General features: G+C 42.9%; 1 long non-coding RNA gene across 1 annotated transcript in view; it reads left to right on the top strand.

The window, feature by feature from the left end:
• Positions 1-1,170: 1,170 nt before the first annotated feature.
• Positions 1,171-23,715, top strand: part of LOC149984724 (uncharacterized) — a 168,817-nt gene continuing 146,272 nt past the window's right edge. Inside the window, exons 1-2 of the long non-coding RNA XR_016494991.1 lie at positions 1,171-1,493; positions 1,862-1,923. This is a non-coding gene — a long non-coding RNA (uncharacterized LOC149984724). The remainder of the gene's footprint in view (positions 1,494-1,861; positions 1,924-23,715) is intronic.

Genomic DNA, 23,715 nt, shown 5'->3' with positions numbered 1-23,715 from the left:
ATGTCTATCAGTAGCCATCGTCTTTGACTTTGTTCCGTCAATACGAGCAGTTCGCAATCCGTTTGACGTAATACCTCTGTCAATATCTTTGATAGATAGGCATTGATATGAAATACATTTTGATACTGGTTTTACTGAATCCTGAGGGGATAAGAACTCACCCAGGTCAAACGGAACATTACTGTTCTAGAATCCCCCAGACGGAACAATGGAAGGATTCTAGAAGTGGAATGTACTGTACGATGTAGAACTTCACTAATTGCCTTTGATTAAGCTTCAGCAAGTGTCAAGAGGGAGTGAGCGCCGGCTGCCGGCGATTTAACTCAACACTGTCGAAACTAATGACAAATTAGCTTGGCGGGGACGACGACTCCGGTGCCTCCAGGAATCCACAGTTGGACCCACTGTGCCCGCCATCCTCCCCTCAGCAGACCATCTACAGATGTCAGGGAAGCCAGCCCAGTTGGACCCACTTCATGAAATCAATAACTTAACATCGGATATACTGGCCATCTCTGAAACTCACTTAGATCATTCCTTTGATGATACAGCAATACAAGGATATAACATCTACAGAAAAGGCAGGAATGCCTATGGGAGAGGTGTTTCTGTATAGGTTCAGAGCCATGTTCCTGTAAAGCTTGGAGAGGATCCCCGCCATCCTCCCCTCAGCAGACCTTCTACATGTGAGGGAAGCCAGCCCATGTCAAAGTAATTAAGCCATCTTTGAATTGAAGGCCATTTGAGCCTTTAACCTCTTAGAGCTCTAGGGGCGCTATTTCATTTTTGGATAAAAAACGTTCCCGTTTTAAGCGCGATATTTTGTCACGAAAAGATGCTCGACTATGCATATTCTTGACAGTTTTGGAAAGAAAACACTCTGAAGTTTCAGAATCTGCAAAGATTTTGTCTGTAAGTGCCCCAGAACTCATTCTACAGGCGCAACCAAGATGATGCATCACCCAGGAATTAGCAGAATTTCTGAAGCTCTGTTTTCCATTCTCTCCTTATATGACTGTGATTGCGCAAGGAATGAGCCTACACTTTCTGTCGTTCGCCCAAGGTCTTAGCAGCATTGTGACGTATTTGTAGGCATATCATTGGAAGATTGGCCATAAGAGACTACATTTTCCAGAGGTCCGCCCGGTGTCCTTTGTCTAAATTTGTGCGTAATCTTCAGGTGCGGGCATTTTCTCCTGGGATTCAGGAGAGAAAGCATGTGTCCAAGAACGATGTATCAATGAAGAGATATGTGAAAAACACCTTGAGGATTGATTCTAAACAACGTTTGCCATGTTTTCAGTCGATATTATGGAGTTAATTTGGAAAAAAGTTTGCGTTTTGAGGACTGAATTTATGGATTTTTTTTGGTAGCCAAATGTGATGTATAAAACGGAGCTATTTCTAATACACAAGGAATCTTTTTGGAAAAACTGAGCATCTGCTATCTAACTGAGAGTATCCTCATTGAAAACATCAGAAGTTCTTCAAAGGTAAATGATTTTATTTGAAGGCTTTTATGTTTTTGTTAATGTTGCGTGCTGGATGCTAACGCTAATGCTAACGCTAAATGCTAACGCGAAATGCTAACTCTAGCTAGCTACTTTTACACAAATGATTGTTTTCCTATGGTTGAGAAGCATATTTTGAAAATCTGAGATGACAGTGTTGTTTACAAAAGGCTAAGCTTGAGAGATGGCATATTTATTTCATTTCATTTGCGATTTTCATAAATAGTTAACGTTGTGTTATGCTAATGAGCTTGCTGATAGATTTACACAATCCTGGATACAGGGGTTTTTTCATAGCTAAACGTGACGCAGAAAACGGAGCGATTTGTCCTAAACAAATAATCTTTCAGGAAAAACTGAACATTTGCTATCTGAGAGTCTCCTCATTGAAAACATCTGAAGTTCTTCAAAGGTAAATGATTTTTTTGAATGCTTTTCTGTTTTTTTGTGTAAATGTTGCCAGCTGAATGCTAATGCTAAATGCTACGTTAGCCATCAATACTGTTACACAAATGCTTGTTTTGCAATGGTTGAGAAGCATATTTTGAAAATCTGAGATGACAGTGTTGTTAACAAAAGGCTAAGCTTGAGAGCTAGCATATTTATTTCATTTCATTTGCGATTTTCATGAATAGTTAACGTTGCGTTATGGTAATGAGCTTGAGTCTGTATTCACGAACCCGGATCCGGGATGGGGAGATCAGAAAGGTTAAGTTTTAAAAATGATAAACGTCAAATAAGCTTGTTGACCAATCAGGACCTTAATATGACTGCACTTCTCATAACAATTGAAAAGATTCATACACACTCATTACACTATCCACTCATATTTCATATGCGGCGGTGATTAACCAATGCGTGTGTGATGATACTGGTAAGGTTGTGGCTAGCTAGATATTTTAATGCGCTGAAGTTCGATTTCAATAGGAGAGCAACAAATGGCTACCTAGCTAATACTATGGATTTCTAAATCATTGCTATGATAAATTATTCCATGTTCTAGTCATTTTTTACAGTCTGGTTGCATTGGAGCTAGCTAGGCACCAAGCTACAGCTATCCAGCTACTCCCGGAGTAACATCTGTATGAAAAATATTTGTCATACAGTTTCCAAACTGTCATGAATATTGACATAATTATTGATATTAATATGTATTTTGACTCGGATGAATCAGGTGTAATGGAAAGTTGTGAATGACTGGCAGGCACCATTCTATCACCCCTGCCTCTGAGATGGTTGCATGGTTGCATGGGACAATGTTGGACTAACTACAGTAGCTAACATTGATTTGATCCTGCTCGTTTGATCTTAATCTTATTTCAAATTATCACACAGACTTTTTTCGCATTCGCTCTAACAAATAATCAAATAATGACTTATACCAATGTAGTATTGTTAAAAAACTTCTTAAAAGGCTAGGCGTCTCGCTAGCGGGACAACTTCCGGTGAAACTGGAGGGCGCGCAATTCAAATAAATAATCATTAAAATTATGAATAATAAACATTTAGGTATGTACAAGTGTCTTATATCGGTTGAAAGCACAAACATTATTGTTAATCTAACTGCACTGTCTCATTTACAGTAGCCATTACAGCGAAAGCATGTCATGTGATTGTTTGAGGACGGTGTTGCACATCAAAATATTTTCCACCGCTACAGGTTTCATATATTCACAAATAGCGATTAAATATTCAATTTCTTTTTTGAAAATCTTCCTCTGATTTGTCATCCAAAGGGTCCCAGCTATAACATGTAGTGTTGTTTTGTTAGATAAAATCCTTCTTTATATCCCAAAAAGTCAGTTTAGTTGGCGCAATCGATTTGAGTAATCCAGTCGTTCAACATGCAGAGAAAGGAATCCAAAAATATACCTTTAAACTTTGTCAAAATACATTTCAATTGACTCCTCGGATACCCTAAAAGGTAATCAAACTGTAACATTTCACACAGGAAGAAGTATGTTCTCTTCATCGCGTGCGCATACGCAAATTTCCAAGACTGTGTCCGTACATTAAAACTCATTATACTTACTAGTTTTGGAAGAAACAAGCCTGAAACCTTGAACATAGAGTGCTGACACCCAATGGAGGCCAGAGCAATTGCATCCTGAGAGCTAGATGTAATTATTTCCCAATACTTTCCATTGAAAGAGCTGGGCTCTCAAAAAAAAAAAACTTTTGTTTGTTTTTCTTTGAATTTTTTCCTACCATATCTATTGTGTTATATTCTCCTACATAATTTGAACATTTCTACAAACTTCAAAGTGTTTTCTTTCCAATGGTACCAATTATATGCATATCCTGGCTTTCAGGGCCTGAACAACAGGCTGTTTACTTTGGGCACGTCATTCAGACAGGAAGTGGATAAAAAAGGCCCATATCCTGGCTGCTGTGTGTGCTTCTTCACACACTTGAATTTATTTGTTCAGCTTTGACAGTATTACTGATCATAGTGGTCATAGTGCTTGTCTTGCACATTTAAATTCAGCACACACATTTGACATGTGAAATGAAAAACATCCAGTGTTTGACCCGTCAAATAGTGTTATTTGACTTCTATCTTTTGTTTTGGACACGCCACATGTCCGTATCTTGTGTGCGTTCAACCACTTCACTGTACAATGTTTGTATTAAATCATGGATCCAACCTGCTTCAACTATGAGCATGTTCACTATCACCTTCCAAACCAGCAGAGAGAGAATGAACAGGGGGGGGGGGGGGTGATGTTGTCATACACGGTGAGAGAAAGTCAGAGAAACACTGATGTGGTAGAAAAATGAAGAGTGAATAAATATGATGAAGGCCAGTGATGAAGATGTGTCGAGTAACTTGCTGGCGCCGATGACTGACCATCTGTGGGCTAACACAGGGGGGGGGGGGGGTCAAAAACACCTGGCAATCTCAAAGAAGAGCCATTCCTACAGAAGTCCTTGGGGTCATTGAAGTCAGGAAGGGCGAAGACAGATGAAACTAGAATCGACTAAATTCATTTTTACTGTGTTTTAAGAGTTCATAAATAGCTATGAACTTTGACGTGTTTCATTGTACTGTGAGAGCTGTGGTTTTATTAATCCAGAGAAAGTGTGTTATTCTGTTCGTCAGACGGCGAACAGTTAAAAAAAGAAGAAACACGTGAATTTAGATGACATTTGTGACGAGTAGATCCCAGAATGTGTGTGTAGTTTTCATGCCTTTGTTATAATGTGTTATTTAGATGATGGGAGATCCTGGGATTTGGCTCTAAAAGGGGTAAAAAAAAAAATGGGTTTAAACATTGATCATGGAGTCATCGGTAAACCGATCTCCTGATATCTGCTTGTATGTCACAGTGGTGAATTTTCTACGCTGTTGAAGTCAAAATATCAAGAAGATTTCTGGTTTCATCGTGAAGATTTCCATTTGTTAATTGTATTCTTATTGCGTAACTGCTTGGGGCGGCAGGTAGCCTAGTTGTTAGCGAGTTGGGCCAGTAACCGAAAAGGTTGCTCAACGGAATCCCTTGAGCCGACAAGGTAAAAATCTGTAAATCTGCCCCTGAACAACGCAGCTAAACCTATTGTTCCCCAGTAGGCCGTCATTGTAAATAAGAACGTGTTCTTAACTGACTTGCCCAGTTAAATAAAGGATAAATTAAATAAAAACAACTGTAATAAATCAGATTACTTTTAAATGGATAAGAGCCCATTCCTGAGTAATATTCCTTAAATTATTATTTGAAATGTCTAATGGTAAATGCTATTCACAAAACATATAGCATGTTATGCTTGGTCTCTAACTGTGCATCTCTGAGCTATGGCTAACTCAATATATTTAATGCTAAGGCATTGATATGCCTTAGCATAGATATAAGCTATTTTGTTCCTTAGCCTCTTAATAAATTGCATAACGGTAAACCTAGACACGCGCATCTTATTGTACTCTGATTGGTGGCGCAAGGCTCACTACCTTGGCTATACCATCTGGATGTGATTATGGGCCTATAGCCTTCGAGTAATAATGGATAATGTCATATTAGAGTCATAGATCCTCTACACTAATTTCACTGTATTCCTCAGACAAAGTGAATGTTCACTATTCTACACTGAGACATGGTCTGTTTTGGCAGTGTTTAGCTGTCAGATTGGGGCGCTGCAGTGGTGCCGCGCTGCTAATTGAACAAAGACAGAGCTAGTGGAGGTCACACCCTCATAGTGAGCTTGCCATGTATACTCTACCATTGCTAATGCAGCAATAATTACAACTAAGGCATGCAAAGTAGCAGAATTAATGGAGTTTTGCCATTCTGATTGGAGGGGTGTTGATGCAGAAGGAATGATTAATTCATTTATTTTCTGCTCCAGTGGTGAGCGAGTTGGGAGGCTCAAAGGTTCCTGCCAGGCTACATTTTGTTCCACAAAAGTTTCAGGCGATCCAGATAAAGACCTGAAATCTTTTGGGGAAGAAGTATTAAATAAACAAAGTCATGTTTAATCTCATAGTTTCTCAATTCAGAGGCGCAACATCATGAGGCTTTTCCGGAACATTAGTGAAACTGACCAAACAGAGCAGGGAGGGTTTTTGGGGTTTGAGAAGTCGATGAGAAAAATTACAAATTCTTCCTTTGTTGTTAACAACCCTAAATTTAAAACAATTATAAAAAAGCTTCAAGCAAATAAAAAAAAAATATATATATATATGTATAAATATATATATATATAAAGGCATGAAATAAATAACATATAAAATAAAACAGATTTGAGGCAATATCTTAAATTGTTGGACATGTTATTACTCCAACATCGTGACAAACTGACACGGTTTTCTTTTTCATCAAAAAAACAACTCTATATAGAAGGAATGCCTTTTGATTTGACAGCTGACGTGTTTCTACACATGAGCTTAGCTAGCGAACGTCGCCAGGACATCGCCTACAAGTGTGATCTGGGATTTGTGTTGGAGAAGTCGTTTCAGTCAATCATCACACCGTAAAGTTAATAAGATAACCCCTAACGCCAATGACAATATTCCCGGTGTTTTCAGAGGTGAACCTTACGCCCCACCAAAAAATATTTAATTACGATACAATGTGTGATGAGTGAGTGTGACATGAGTGTGACACCCTAGGAGTGTGAATGCTGACGATTAATCATTCCATTTGTAATTCCATGTTCACATCATCGCATAAGAAACGTTTTACTGAAGACATACGTAAACTAAATGACAGTGTTTTGACTCTGGAGACCGAAGATGGATGCCAGCTGTGACATGGATGCCAGCTGTGACATGGATGCCAGCTGTGATACTGATGCCAGCCATGACATGGATGCCAGCTGTGACATTGATGCCAGAGTCCCTGAATGTCTCATATCTACTTATGTTTAATATTTAATTCCAGCAAAAACCCCAGAGAACATCTCCATAATCACAGGGTCTCATTATCACTCTGTCTCACAGCTACTGTGCCTGCACACACACACACACCACCACACACACACACATATATACTCACGCACGCACCGTTGTCACACTCAAAATGCTCAGGGGAGAAGGGGTGGAGATTCAAAGTAGCATGAAAAAAAACATGTTTAAAAAAAGAAACAAAATGATTGCCAAAATGAAACCCTCCCTCCTACTCTCCTTCATGTGATTGAGGGTGCACTGGGCCCTTTAATAGTCCATCTGCAGGCCCAGTGCTGGCAAAAGGCTTCCAATAAACCTCCATCCTCCATGACAAAAAAAACCCATTCTCAGCACCCCCCCTATCTAGAATTTAAAAAGGGTTCTTTCTACCTGGAACCAAACAGGGTTCTTCAAAGGGTACTTCTATAGGGACACCCTTTTAGATTCTAGATTGCACATTTTGTATAAGAGTGTATCGCCCATCAATGGGGCGTGGACATTCTCTGCTCACTGTACTTAGTGTTTTCATACAGCTGGCGAATCGTTGAAAGTGTGAAACGTGCCTCGCTTTCAGCCTCTCTTTCCCTGGACAACGATCTGTCTCCGCTAAGACAAAGCAGTGGAATCTGGGAGGGATAATGACAGGGTGAGAAAGTAGAGGAGGGGATGTCAGAGGAGCTGTGAAATGTGACAGTGGTGATATGATCTGAGTTTTAGCCTTTTATAAATGCCATTCTATTTCACAACTTTACCTGACAATGAATTGGACCAGCTTGGAGAGAACGACTCCCTTTACTGCTCATTCGCTCTTCTCCTTCTCCCGTTCTCTCTCTCTTTATCCCTCTGACTCTCTCTCTCTCTTTATCCCTCTGACTCTCTCTCTCTTTATCCCTCTGACTCTCTCTCTCTTTATCCCTCTGACTCTCTCTCTCTCTCTCTTTATCCCTCTGACTCTCTCTCTCTCTTTATCCCTCTGACTCTCTCTCTCTTTATCCCTCTGACTCTCTCTCTCGCTCTCTTTATCCCTCTGACTCTCTCTCTCTCTTTATCCCTCTGACTCTCTCTCTCTTTATCCCTCTGACTCTCTCTCTCTCTCTCTTTATCCCTCTGACTCTCTCTCTCTCTCTTTATCCCTCTGACTCTCTCTCTCTTTATCCCTCTGACTCTCTCTCTCTCTCTTTATCCCTTTGACTCTCTCTCTCTTTATCCCTCTGACTCTCTCTCTCTTTATCCCTCTGACCCTCTCTCTCTTTATCCCTCTGACTCTCTCTCTCTCTCTCTTTATCCCTTTGACTCTCTCTCTCTTTATCCCTCTGACTCTCTCTCTCTTTATCCCTCTGACTCTCTCTCTCTTTATCCCTCTGACTCTCTCTCTCTCTCTCTCTCTCTCAACAAAAACCTCTTCAGACCTTTTCGCAATGACAATGTATCCTCGATGTATGTCTTTATGTTTTGATTGAAATGTCGTCAGGCCATTGAGATGGTCATAAATCATCCCATCAGGCCATTGAGATGGTCATAAATCATCCCATCAGGCCAATGAGATGGTCATAAATCATCCCATCAGGCCATTGAGATGGTCATAAATCATCCCATCAGGCCATTGATATGGTCATAAATCATCCCATCAGGCCATTGAGATGGTCATAAATCATCCCATCAGGCCATTGAGATGGTCATAAATCATCCCATCAGGCCATTGAGATGGTCATAAATCATCCCATCAGGCCATTGAGATGGTCATAAATCATCCCATCAGGCCATTGAGATGGTCATAAATCATCCCACCAGGCCATTGATATGATCATAAATCATCCCATTAGGCCATTGAGATGGTCATAAATCATCCCATCAGGCCATTGATATGATCATAAATCATCCCATCAGGCCATTGATATGATCATAAATCATCCCATCAGGCCATTGAGATGGTCATAAATCATCCCATCAGGCCATTGATATGATCATAAATCATCCCATCAGGCCATTGAGATGGTCATAAATCATCCCATCAGGCCAGTGAGACGGTCATAAATCATCCCATCAGGCCATTGAGATGGTCATAAATCATCCCATCAGGCCAGTGAGATGGTCATAAATCATCCCATTAGGCCATTGAGATGGTCATAAATCATCCCGTTCAGCCTTTCTGCCGATGTTTCATTCTCCTTCTAAGCCCCCTGCTCCTCCCACTAACGGTAAATCAACTATAGTTTTTCAACTACTGAGCCGAGCTACACTGGGTTAGCCTGATCGCCATAGAAACTAAATTGGAAAGGTGAAAAGTGTGAGACGAAAGAACATGTCAAAGCAAACACTGTATGAATTTGGTTCTGCGTTACGAAAGGGGTAAAAGACAGGTCAATCACATAACTCATACCACCACATGACTTGCACTATTATAAGATAACCCCCTAACGACCAATCACAATATTCCCTGTGTCTTTAGAGGTGAACCTTACACCCCACAAAACAATATCTCAGCGCTTTGAGCCTGGATTTCCTCTTAGCAGGCCTCCACTGATCCCTCCATGGGTGAGATGAAGGCATCTGCATCAGGTTAAATGCATTGCAGATGGGCGTGAGCGGCAGGGATTTAAAGGAGACACGTTTACGGCCCATTATCCCCATTTCCTGCTACTTCCCTCACCTTGGGCTGGAGGTGGAGATGCCACAGCGCGAGCCGCGTCAGGTTAAGGCATTTATCCACACTAAGCACCTCTTGGAGCTCCATACATCCCTCCATTCCGATCCGTTTATCACATTTAAAGAGCTGGGCCCGGGTTCCCGATAGCGATTGAATTTAGGCTGTGTTTTAATTATGCAAATGAGATGCAACATGCGGGTTTTCCCACAACACCCTGCAGAGAGAACGTTCGCTGAGGCATGCGCTGACACGGATCGGATTGAACGAAATGGCATCGCCGCTCTCGGAACAGCTGTCGCCATTTCAAATCTTTACTTAACGATAATAATTATTCGACAATACCGACGTCGGATCAGCTTATTAAATAGGTCAAGATCATGTTGTCACACGTCATGAAATATGTTGTTGAGGTAAAAATCCAGATTCAGAGCAGGAATGTAAAACGTTCAAACAAAGAAGAAAAAAGATCATCTGAGAAAAGAGTGAACAGGAAGCAGGAGCCAAGAACATGAACTCTGTGTAGTTTGGTAATTGAATACTGACACTGTGTCCTGAAAGGGCACCTCTATTCCCCATATTCCCATTGAGGCCTCTCTCATCTTTTTAAGTGGGAGAACTTGCACAAAGTGGTGGCTGACTAAATACTTTTTTTTTGCCCCACTGTATATACAGATATACAGACAGGCTAGCCTACAATTAGCAAAATATAACTCAATAGAATGAACATGAAATTGATTTCAATTAGGAGTTAAATATAGGCCCGTGTGGATTGTACTTCATATACAGAAACCCAGCCTAAAACCCCAAACAGAAAGCAATGCAGATGTAGAAGCACAGTGGCTAGGATAAACTCCCTGGAAAGGCCAGAACCTAGGAAGAAACCTAGAGAGGAACCAGGCTATGATGGAGGTGGCCAGTCCTCTTCTGGCTGTGCCAGGTGGAGATTATAACAGAACATGGCCAAGATGTGCAAATGTTCATAGATGACTAGCATGGTCCAATAAAAATAATCACAGATTATTTTTACACAGGTTGTAGAGGGTGCAACAGGTCAGCACCTCAGGAGTAAAAGTCAGTTGGCTTTTCATAGCCGAGCATTCAGAGTTAGAGACAGCACACACACACACACACACACACACACACACACACACACACACACACACACACACACACACACACACACACACACACACACACACACACACACACACACACACACACACACAGGTAAATGAAATCTCCCTTGGTCTGCCATGTATTAATGTCATGGTGGGCCTGCTTTGTCCGTAGCTATGGAAAGGTGTGGCTGTCAACATCAATAATGTCTTCACATGTGAAGGGCCATTAATGCAAAAAAAGTAACCACTCTGCATATTGTCACATATGAATAATGGTTTGGCATAACAAATCATCTCGCTGTCTGACAGGAAACTGTCGCAGCACTTTGCTCCAATCAGTGGTCCGCCACTTGATCAAATCTGAAGTTGAGTGGCGTCGGACAGCTAATTTAAATATTGTATTTCCAGAAGACGGAGGCCACCTTGTTCCTTGGGAAGATTGAGCCGAGACAACAGGAAATATCGGTTGTTTGTTTGTGATACAGGGACACAAAAACAAACAACAATCAGAGATTGGTCGTGTCCAGTCAATCCAGACTGTAATTGATTTTTCTAATTATTTTCAGAGGTTGATGCCCCCTTCCATCATCACTCCTGAGTAAGTAGACAATGGACCTGATCGGACAGCTCAGAGCCTCTCCTCTTTTCTGTCCATAAGAAACAATTGGATTGGTGGAAGAGGCAGGGCAGGCCAGGAGCAAGGAAGGAGGGTGTGGTCAGTTTCCCCGACACACCGTCAACCCCTTTTATTATGGGATGTGTTTGTAGCTGTAAGAGCTGTCAATTAGACCGGGGCAACTACACAGACGCCACGTTCTTAAGCTCCTGCTTCAGTTCACTCTTTCTTTTCCCACATGATCCTGTTGTGTTTCTGACGTTTGCTTTCCTGCTCTAAATCAATAAGAGATAAGGTTAGGGATAGAAACCTGGATACTCCTTGAACTGTGTATCCCCAGCCCTGGACAGCAGAGTGGAGACAGCAGGTAGGGAAGCCACGGAGAGAGACTGATCATCACTACACAACACTGGCAAGGCTGACATGGGGAAGGATTTCAATTCTGGATAGATATGAAGTAAGTACAGAACTCTGAGAAAATGACGTGTTGAAGGGTTATACTTTACCTCAGGAGAGCATTTCAACCAGTGATGAAAAACATAAATAATTGAGCATCAATTTAATGTACCTCAGAGGACATGATTATGAAGGAAATGAGTTTCGCTCTCAAGATGACAGCATTAAGGATGCCACAGAAAGACCAATCATGAGACTTGAATACACTGGGACGACATGACATGAGCAATAAGACATCCTGACCTATCATGTTATTGAGATGTAACGATTGTGCTGGACTCTTGAGGATGCTTGCCAGTCCCTGTGACATCATCATTAATGGCCTGGGACCCACACATAATGTAAAGTTAGATAATCACCAATTAGTGTGAATGGTGAGGCCAAAATTGCAGGTGGTGCTAAGGGAAATAAATAGCAGGAAAGATTTCTAGAGGGGGTTTTTCTCTTCAGAGAGAATGAATGTAAATGGGTCTATTTCCCTTGGGTGGGGTGACATTAAAATGTCAGAAGTAATTGGATCTGGGGGAGCACAGTTGAAAGAGTTTAACTCTAAAGAACAGAAAGTACAGTATGGAGAGCCTCCCTCTATTTGACAGGAATGGGAAAGGTCACATTGCCCTCTATTTGACAGGAATAGGAGAGGTCATTGATGTTTGCTTAGAGGTGAGGTGAAAAAACTGTTGGCTGCAGGGTTTAATGTCAACGTTAAGCTTTCATTTAAAGGAACATATTGCATCCACATTACCTTAAATATATCAAGTCCTGGGTGGAAGGTCAAATAATTCTGTTTCATTCTTTGCCAGCATGTCAGCAAAGATGGAGGTCATACTGCATAGGTACTCCAGTGGCGTTCAGACTTCAGGCCTTTGCTACGGCAACACACTGTACCTGACATTTACAGCCTTGCCATTTCCAAGATAAAAGTCCAGAAACATTGAAGAATAGTTCACAAATTAAACAAAACTACTTTTATTTCATTTGGATACTATTACTACCTCTGAGACCGAGATAAAATGGGACTTTATCAAATGGTCAAGGAGGGGATGGTTGCTGTGTTACGGGCTCCTAACCAACTGTGGTATTTTTTATTTTTTTCGCATTGTTTGTTACTCATTTTGTACATAATGTTGCTGCTACTGTCTCTTATGGCTGAAAAAATCTTCTGGACATCAGAACAGCGATTACTCACCTCGAACTGGACAAAGATTTTTACACAAAGGACATACTGCTTTGTCAAGACAAGGCCCAAATCCCGGTCGTCAGTGTGAAGAAAAGACTGAAGAAAAGGGGGAGGAGTAAACCACCACTTCCCTCCGTACTATTGGCCAACGTGTAATCATTGGAAAAAATAAACTGTATGATCTACAATTAAGACTATTCTACCAACGGGACATTAAAAAACTGTAATATCTTATGTTTCACTGAGACGTGGCCAAACTACGACACGGATAATATAGAGATGGCTGCCTTCTCGGTGCATCAGCAGGACAGAGCAGCTACGTCTGGTAAGACGAGGAGCGGGGGTGTGTGTCTATTTTGTCAATAACTGCTGGTGTGCAATGTCTAATATTAAAGAAGTCTCTAGGTATTGCTCGCCATGAGAAGCTGTAGACCACACTATCTACCAAGATAGTTCTAATCTATATTATTCTTAGCTGTCTATTTACAATCAAAAACCGATGCTGGCGCTAAGACCGCAGGCAAGCAACTCTATACGGCCATAAGCAAGCAACAAAATGCTCATCCAGTAGCGGCACTCCTAGTGGCCAGGGACGTTAATGCAGGCAAACTTAAATCCATTTTACCCTCATTTCTACTATGTCACATGTGCAACCAGAGCAAAAAAACAACAACTCTAAACCACCTTTGTTCCACAGACAGAGATGTATACAAAGCTCTCCCTCGCCCTTCATTTGGCAAATCTGACCATAATTCCATCCTCCTGATTACTTCTTACAAGCAAAAAAATAAAGCAGGAAGTACCAGTGACTCGCTCAATACTGAAGTGGTCAGATGATGCGGATGCTAAGCTACAGGACTGTTCTGCTACAGACTGGAATATGTTCCGAGATTCATTCAATGGCATTGACGAGTATACCACCTCAGTGACCTGCTCCATCAACAAGTGCATTGACGACGTTGTACGGATTACAGGCAACATCCGCACCGAGCTAAAGGCTAGAGCTGCTCTTTCAAGGAGAGGAACACTTCCACAATCCAACTATGCCCTCAGACAAATCATCAAACAGGAAAAGCATCATTACAGAACTAAGGTTGAATCCTACTACACCGGCTCTGACGCTCGTCGGATGTGGCAGGGCTTGCAAACTATTACGGACTACAAAGGGAAACCCAGACGCAAGCTGCCCAGTGACGCGAGCCAACCAGACGAGCTAAATGCCTTTCATGCTCGCTTCAAGGCAAGCAACACTGAAGCATACATGAGACCACCAGTTGTTCCGGACGACTGTGTGATTACGCTCTCCCGAGCAAGACCTTTGAACAGGTCAACATTCACAAAGCCGCAGGGCCAGATGGATTACCAGGACGTGAACTCAAAGCATACATGGACCAACTGGCAGGTGTCTTCACTGACATGTTCAACCTCTCCCTGACCGAGTCTGTAATACCAACATGTTTTAAGCAGACCACCATAGTCCCTGTGCCCAAGAAAGTTAAGTTAACTTTCACAAATCATTACCTCCATGTAGCACTCATTGGTAGCCATGAAGTGCTTTGAAAGGCTGGTCACGGCTCACATCAACACCATCTCTCCGGAAACCCTAGACCCACTCCAAATCACAGAGAGGTTCAAGTTCCTTGGTGTCCGCATCACCAATGAACTATATCGGTCCAAACACACCAAGACAGTCATGACACGACAATGCCTTAACCTCTCAGGAGACTAAAAAGATTTGGCATAGGTCCTAAGATCCTCGAAAAGTTATACAGCTGCACCATCTGGTATGGTAACTGTTCTGACCGTAAGGCGCTACAGAGGGTAGTGAGTACGTCCCAGCACATCCCTGGGGCCAAGCTTCCTGCCATCCAGGACCTCTATTCCAGGCCCCCAAAAAATATCAAAGGTATCGTTACCCCCTGTCTATAGCCTCGTTATTGTTATGTAATTTTCTTGTGTTCACTTTTAGATTTTATTGATATTTTTTTATTTATTTTAGTTAGATTTAAACAAATATTTACAAAATGATTTATTGAACTGTAATGTTGGTTAAGGGCTGGTGAGTAAGCACTTCAGGTCGGCAAATGTGACAAACACAATGTTATTTGATATAAAAAGTCCTGAAACATTGAAGAAATGTTCAAAAACAAAACTAAACCTAAACTTTTCACCTCGTGCAACCCGATGGCCTATCAGGTTATCAGGTTATCAGGATATCACTTCTCAGCCCCCTCCGCTCGCTTGGACCTTCCCTGTGTCGTTGGTCCAACATGGAGCGGCCAGATAGTGCTCCTATGTCATTGCATCAGCCCGGAGGGTAATGAGACAGGCCGAGTCACACAGGTGCAGTCAGACAGAGGGAGAGGTGAACTGATATTAAACGCCCAATCAGAGCAGAGACAGGAGTCTCTGACTTGGAGGGTTCCGGGGCTTTAATGCTGAAGTACCGTTAATGTATGTCCATCTGTAAGACATATGGACATGGAGCATCGTCTCTCCTAACCGTCTTCTCTTTCTCAGACAGTTGTTGGTATCACAGACAAGTCTCCTGTATTAGCTAAGATAAAGAACATGGAAGGACTCGTGGAAGCAGCACATAGATACACAGCTACATACCTGGTAGGACTGCAGTTAAATACCTGGTAGGACTAGAGGGGACAACAGTTAAATACCTGGTAGGACTAGAGGTGACATCAGTTAAATACCTGGTAGGACTAGAGGTGACATCAGTTAAATACCTAGTAGGACTAGAGGGGACTACAGTTAAATACCTGGTAGGACTAGAGGGGACTACAGTTAAATACCTGGTAGGACTAGAGGGGACTACAGTTAAATACCTGGTAGGACTAGAGGGGACTACAGTTAAATACCTGGTAGGACTAGAGATGACTACAGTTAAATAGGACTAGTGGACATCTGGTATGACTGCAGTTAAATACCTGGTAGGGTGAGAGGGGAAAACAGTTAAATACCTGGTAGGACCAGAGGGGACTACAGTTAAATACCTGGTAGGGATAAAGGTTGCAACAGTTAAATACCTGGTAGAGATGAAGGTTACAACAGATAAATAAATACCTGGTAGGGTTAGAGGGGACTACAGTTAAATACCTGGTAGGGCTAGAGGGGACTACAGTTAAATACCTGGTAGGACTAGAGGGGACTACAGTTAAATACCTGGTAGGGCTATAGGGGACTACAGTTAAATACCTGGTAGGGCTAGAGGGGACTACAGTTAAATACCTGGTAGGGCTAGAGGGGACTACAGTTAAATACCTGGTAGGGCTAGAGGGGACTACAGTTAAATACCTGGTAGGACTAGAGGGGACTACAGTTAAATACCTGGTAGGAATAGAGGGGACTACAGTTAAATACCCGGTAGGACTAGAGGGGTCTACAGTTAAATACCTGGTAGGACTAGAGGAGTCTACAGTTAAATACCTGGTAGGACTAGAGGGGACTACAGTTAAATACCTGGTAGGACTAGAGGGGACTACAGCTACATACCTGGTAGGACTACAGTTAAATACCTGGTAGGACTAGAGGGGTCTACAGTTAAATACCTGGTAGGACTAGAGGGGACTACAGTTAAATACCTGGTAGGACTAGAGGGGACTACAGTTAAATACCTGGTAGGACTAGAGGGGACTACAGTTAAATACCTGGTAGGACTAGAGGGGACTACAGTTAAATACCTGGTAGGACTAGAGGGGACTACAGTTAAATACCTGGTAGGACTAGAGGGGACTACAGTTAAATACCTGGTAGGACTACAGTTAAATACCTGGTAGGACTAGAGGGGACTACAGTTAAATACCTGGTAGGACTAGAGGGGACTACAGTTAAATACCTGGTAGGACTACAGTTAAATACCTGGTAGGACTAGAGGGGACTACAGTTAAATACCTGGTAGGACTAGAGGGGTCTACAGTTAAATACCTGGTAGGACTAGAGGGGTCTACAGTTAAATACCTGGTAGGACTAGAGGGGACTACAGTTAAATACCTGGTAGGACTAGAGGGGACTACAGTTAAATACCTGGTAGGACTAGAGGGGACTACAGTTAAATACCTGGTAGGACTAGAGGGGACTACAGTTAAATACCTGGTAGGACTACAGTTAAATACCTGGTAGGGTTAGAGGGGACTACAGTTAAATACCTGGTGGGGTTAGCGGGGACTACAGTTAAGTACCTGGAAGGACTAGATGGGACTACAGTTAAATACCTGGTAGGACTAGAGGGGTCTACAGTTAAATACCTGGTAGGACTAGAGGGGACTACAGTTAAATACCTGGTAGGACTAGAGGGGACTACAGTTAAATACCTGGTAGGACTAGAGGGGACTACAGTTAAATACCTGGTAGGACTAGAGGGGACTACAGTTAAATACCTGGTAGGACTACAGTTAAATACCTGGTAGGGTTAGAGGGGACTACAGTTAAATACCTGGTGGGGTTAGAGGGGACTACAGTTAAGTACCTGGAAGGACTAGAGGGGACTACAGTTAAATACCTGGTAGGACTAGAGGGGTCTACAGTTAAATACCTGGTAGGACTAGAGGGGACTACAGTTAAATACCTGGTAGGACTAGAGGGGACTACAGTTAAATACCTGGTAGGACTAGAGGGGACTACAGTTAAATACCTGATAGGACTAGAGGGGACTACAGTTAAATACCTGGTAGGACTAGAGGGGACTACAGTTAAATACCTGGTAGGGTTAGAGGGGACTACAGTTAAATACCTGGTAGGGCTAGAGGGGACTACAGTTAAATACCTGGTAGGACTAGAGGGGACTACAGTTAAATACCTGGTAGGGTTAGAGGGGACTACAGTTAAATACCTGGTAGGACTAGAGGGGACTACAGTTAAATACCTGGTTGGACTAGAGGGGATTACAGTTAAATACCTGGTAGGACTAGAGGGCACTACAGTTAAATACCTGGTAGGACTAGAGGGGACTACAGTTAAATACCTGGTAGGACTACAGTTAAATACCTGGTAGGGTTAGAGGGGACTACAGTTAAATACCTGGTGGGGTTAGAGGGGACTACAGTTAAGTACCTGGAAGGACTAGATGGGACTACAGTTAAATACCTGGTAGGACTAGAGGGGTCTACAGTTAAATACCTGGTAGGACTAGAGGGGACTACAGTTAAATACCTGGTAGGACTAGAGGGGACTACAGTTAAATACCTGGTAGGACTAGAGGGGACTACAGTTAAATACCTGGTAGGACTAGAGGGGACTACAGTTAAATACCTGGTAGGACTACAGTTAAATACCTGGTAGGGTTAGAGGGGACTACAGTTAAATACCTGGTGGTGTTAGAGGGGACTACAGTTAAGTACCTGGAAGGACTAGAGGGGACTACAGTTAAATACCTGGTAGGACTAGAGGGGTCTACAGTTAAATACCTGGTAGGACTAGAGGGGACTACAGTTAAATACCTGGTAGGACTAGAGGGGACTACAGTTAAATACCTGGTAGGACTAGAGGGGACTACAGTTAAATACCTGATAGGACTAGAGGGGACTACAGTTAAATACCTGGTAGGACTAGAGGGGACTACAGTTAAATACCTGGTAGGGTTAGAGGGGACTACAGTTAAATACCTGGTAGGGCTAGAGGGGACTACAGTTAAATACCTGGTAGGACTAGAGGGGACTACAGTTAAATACCTGGTAGGGTTAGAGGGGACTACAGTTAAATACCTGGTAGGACTAGAGGGGACTACAGTTAAATACCTGGTTGGACTAGAGGGGATTACAGTTAAATACCTGGTAGGACTAGAGGGCACTACAGTTAAATACCTGGTAGGACTAGAGGGGACTACAGTTAAATACCTGGTAGGACTAGTGGGGATTACAGTTAAATACCTGGTAGGACTAGAGGGCACTACAGTTAAATACCTGGTAGGGAGGGATGTGTAGGAGGAGAAATCTTCGAAAGGTAAACTTTTACGTAGTTACTCTATATAGTTTATTGCTTATCCAGAATTTGAGAAATCACATTTCAACATGCAATAATTAAATAAAATAGTAAATCTTAAATGACATTTTTTTATTTATTTAACAAGGAAAGTCACTTAAGAACAAATTCTTATTGTCTTTATTGGCCTACCCCCAGACAAACCCTAACCTAACCCAGAAAACATATGGGCCAATTGTGCACCACCCAATGTGACTCCTGATCATGGCCAATCATGATACAGCCAGGGATCGAACCAGGGTCTGTAGTGATACCTGTAGCATTGAGATGTTGTGCCTTAGACCGCTGCGCCACCCAGCAGCCTGTATTAATAACCAGTGGGGCGGTCTTTTGGTCGTTCCCACAACTATTAAGAATAATATAAGATGTGAAGGAAAATAACACGAAAAAAGTGTTCCCAAATAAAATGAAAGGAAAATATGGATTACCACCACTGATAATTAAAACGGGATACTGTTGTAACTCTGGTGCTGGGGGTCTGAGGGAGAGAGGAGTAATCTGAGACTGTTGTAACTCTGGTGCTGGGGGTCTGAGGGAGAGATTAGTAATCTGAGACTGTTGTAACTCTGGTGCTGGGTGTCTGAGGGAGAGAGGAGTAATCTGAGACTGTTGTAACTCTGGTGCTGGGTGTCTGAGGGAGAGAGGAGTAATCTGAGACTGTTGTAACTCTGGTGCTGGGTGTCTGAGGGAGAGAGGAGTAATCTGAGACTGTTGTAACTCTGGTCCTGGGTGTCAGAGGGAGAGAGGAGTATTCTGAGACTGTTGTAACTCTGGTGCTGGGTGTCTGAGGGAGAGAGGAGAAATCTGAGACTGTTTTAACTCTGGTGCTGGGTGTCTGAGGGAGAGAGGAGTAATCTGAGACTGTTGTAACTCTGGTGCTGGGTCTGGTGCTGGGTGTCTGAGGGAGAGAGGAGAAATCTGAGACTGTTGTAACTCTGGTGCTGGGTGTCTGAGGGAGAGAGGAGTAATCTGAGACTGTTGTAACTGGTGCTTGGTGTCTGAGGGAGAGAGGAGTAATCTGAGACTGTTGTAACTCTGGTGCTGTGTGTCTGGTGCTGGGTGTCAGAGGGAGAGAGGAGTAATCTGAGACTGTTGTAACTCTGGTGCTGGGTGTCTGAGGGAGAGAGGAGTAATATGAGACTGTTGTAACTCTGGTGCTGGGTGTCTGAGGGAGAGAGGAGTAATCTGAGACTGTTGTAACTCTGGTGCTGGGTGTCTGAGGGAGAGAGGAGTAATCTGAGACTGTTGTAACTCTGGTGCTGGGTCTGGTGCTGGGGGTCTGAGGGAGAGAGGAGTAATCTGAGACTGTTATAACTCTGGTGCTGGGTGTCTGAGGGAGAGAGGAGTATTCTGAGACTGTTGTAACTCTGGTGTTGTGTGTCTGAGGGAGAGAGGAGTAATCTGAGACTGTTGTAACTCTGGTCCTGGGTGTCTGAGGGAGAGAGGAGTAATCTGAGACTGTTGTAACTCTGGTGCTGTGTGTCTGAGGGAGAGAGGAGTAGTCTAATTGCAGTAGGACCCATTAGTCTGTGCTGTGCTGCCTGTGTCCTGGAGGAAGATCATGGAGCAGCCGTGTCCTCGCTTAAATGCCCTGCCCATTAGCCCTTCCATCGTTGGGGAGATTAATCAAACCTTAGGCACACATGACGCCACATTTGTCAGCTGCCTCATCGGCTGATATGAGGCTGCCGGCATGCCCTCTTCCAGGCCACAGAAGGTCATTCTAGAAATGCTAGCATATTGTTTGGTGAGTTAGGGAGGAATCAACAGATTTGTAAGAGTTGACATTTTAAAAGTCAAACATGAAGAGAGAATCTGAGGCTAGACTTTGTAAATGGCTTAATACAAATTCAACTTCAATAAGTACATTGACAATGTCGTCCACACAGTGACCATACGTAGATATCCCAACTAGAAGATTACAGGCAACATAGGCACTGAGCTAAAGGCTAGAGCTGTCGCATTCATGGAACGGGACACTAATCCGTCCGCTTGTAAGAAATCCCGCTACGACCTTTCATGAACCATCAAACAGGCAAAGCTACAATGCAGGACTAAGATCGAAGCTGGAAAAAAGCATCTAGAATATAAGATGATGTGTCTAGAGTATAAATTCAAGTGTTGAGACATGAAGAAGTTAAATGTATTCATTTAACGAGGCAAGTCAGTTAAGAACAAGTTCTTATTTACAATGAAAGCCTACCGGGGAACAGTGGGTTAACTGCCTTGTTGACTGATTTTTACCTTGTCAGCTCGCGGATTCAATCCAACAACCTTTCGGTTCCTGGCCCAACACTCTAACCACTAGGTTACCTGCCACCCCAACACTCGAATCACTAGGCTACCTGCCTCCCCAATACTCTAACCACTAGGCTACCTGCCTCCCCAACACTCTAACCACTAGGCTACCTGCCTCCCCTACACTCTAACCACTAGGCTACCTGCCTCCCCAACACTCTAACCACTAGGCTACCTGCCTCCCCAACACTCTAACCACTAGGCTACCTGCCTCCCCAACACTAGCCACTAGGCTACCTGCCTCCCCTACACTCTAACCACTAGGCTACCTGCCTCCCCAACACTCTAACCACTAGGCTACCTGCCTCCCCAACACTCTAACCACTAGGCTACCTGCCTCCCCAACACTCTAACCACTAGACTACCTGCCTCCCCAACACTCTAAACACTAGGCTACCTGCCTGCCCAACACTCTAACCACTAGACTACCTGCCTCCCCAACACTCTAACCACTAGGCTACCTGTCTCCCCAACACTCTAACCACTAGGCTACCTGCCGCCCCTCCACTCTAACCACTAGGGTACCTGCCACCCATCCACTCTAACCACTAGGCTACCTGCCACCCCAACACTCTAACCACTAGGCTGAGTCTCTCTCCAGAATGGCTCAACTGTCTGATGTCAATACTTGCACATTCATTGTTTCATTGTGTGAATTGTTTGCCCTTTGATTATAAATAAAGAAGGAAAATGATCCATGACATATGTGAATCGTTTCAGGAAACTAGGAGTATGTTGTGCGTCACAACTTCACAGGAGAGGCGCTTGATCGTAATTATTCTGATTTTTTATCATAATGGCAGAAATGTGAACTTTCATGTGCCTTATTAACAAACTTGCATGCCATCTTGAAAATGCAAAATGTAAAATTACAAGCCAAATTGGTTTCGCCATGGAAAAAGTCAGGAACCTTCAAGCTAATCATGATAGGCTGAGATAATGGACGGGCTGGAATTGCTGAGAGATGAGTTCGGATTGGTCTAACATGTAGCATGCTTCTCTCTATATCATGAGCTGCTCAGTATATGGAGGTAATCCTTTCTAACACAGCTTTGAAAGATATCGTGAAGAATTGCAAAAGTGTTGATAATGCTCTCCACTTTCTGGAGGACCGAGTTTTAAAATCAGTGGAACGTCCGATGGAAGGATAGCTAAGGATGTGGATAAAATGCAGGCGTTTGTTTGCAAATACATTTAGGTTCCTGGATCCTTTCACAGCATTATAAGGAGGATGGGATCCACCCAAATCATTTAGGTTCCTGGATCCTTTCACAGCATTATAAGGAGGATGGGATCCACCCAAATCATTTAGGTTCCTGGATCCTTTCACAGCATTATAAGGAGGATGGGATCCACCCAAATCATTTAGGTTCCTTTATCCTTTCACAGCATTATAAGGAGGATGGGATCCACCCAAATCATTTAGGTTCCTGGATCCTTTCACAGCATTATAAGGAGGATGGGATCCACCCAAATCATTTAGGTTCCTGGATCCTTTCACAGCATTATAAGGAGGATGGGATCCACCCAAATCATTTAGGTTCCTGGATCCTTTCACAGCATTATAAGGAGGATGGGATCCACCCAAATCATTTAGGTTCCTGGATCCTTTCACAGCATTATAAGGAGGATGGGATCCACCCAAATCATTTAGGTTCCTGGATCCTTTCACAGCATTATAAGGAGGATGGGATCCACCCAAATCATTTAGGTTCCTGGATCCTTTCACAGCATTATAAGGAGGATGGGATCCACCCAAATCATTTAGGTTCCTGGATCCTTTCACAGCATTATAAGGAGGATGGGATCCACCCAAATCATTTAGGTTCCTTTATCCTTTCACAGCATTATAAGGAGGATGGGATCCACCCAAATCATTTAGGTTCCTGGATCCTTTCACAGCATTATAAGGAGGATGGGATCCACCCAAATCATTTAGGTTCCTGGATCCTTTCACAGCATTATAAGGCTGCGTTGAGACAATGACTCATATTAAATACTGTTGAAGTAATATGGCTACAGGTTCATCTGCCTCACCTAAAGCCCATTCTTGGGGGAAGCTGCTATAGACCACCAAGTGCTAACAGTCAGTACCTGGACAACGTGTGAAATGCTTGATAATGTATGTGATATCAACAGAGAGGTATATTTTCTGGGTGTTATTAAAATTGACTGGCTTTCATCAAGCTGCCCACTCAAGAGAAATCTTCAAGCTGTAACCAGTGCCTACAACCTGGTTATCAGTCATCCTACCAGTGTAGTTACAAAACAGCACAATAATTAAATCATCAACATGTATACATCACGTATGCTGCACAAATGTGCTTCATTGGATGTAGTGATCATAATTTAGTGGCCACGTCTAGGAAAACCAAAGTTCCAAAGGTCGAGCCGAATAAATTATGTAAAAGGTCACTCGAGAAGTTTTGTAGTGATTCCTATGTTGTTGATGTAAATAGTATTTGTTGGTCTGTGGTGTGTAATGAGGAGCAACCATACGCTGCAACTGGGCTTTCGGGGT

Source organism: Oncorhynchus mykiss, chromosome 3 (assembly GCF_057628025.1).
Source record: "Oncorhynchus mykiss isolate SJ-2025 chromosome 3, ASM5762802v1, whole genome shotgun sequence".
NCBI lineage: Eukaryota > Metazoa > Chordata > Actinopteri > Salmoniformes > Salmonidae > Oncorhynchus > Oncorhynchus mykiss.
The sequence above is the reverse complement of the archived record's forward strand: the minus strand, read 5'-3'. Positions and strand labels throughout refer to the sequence as shown.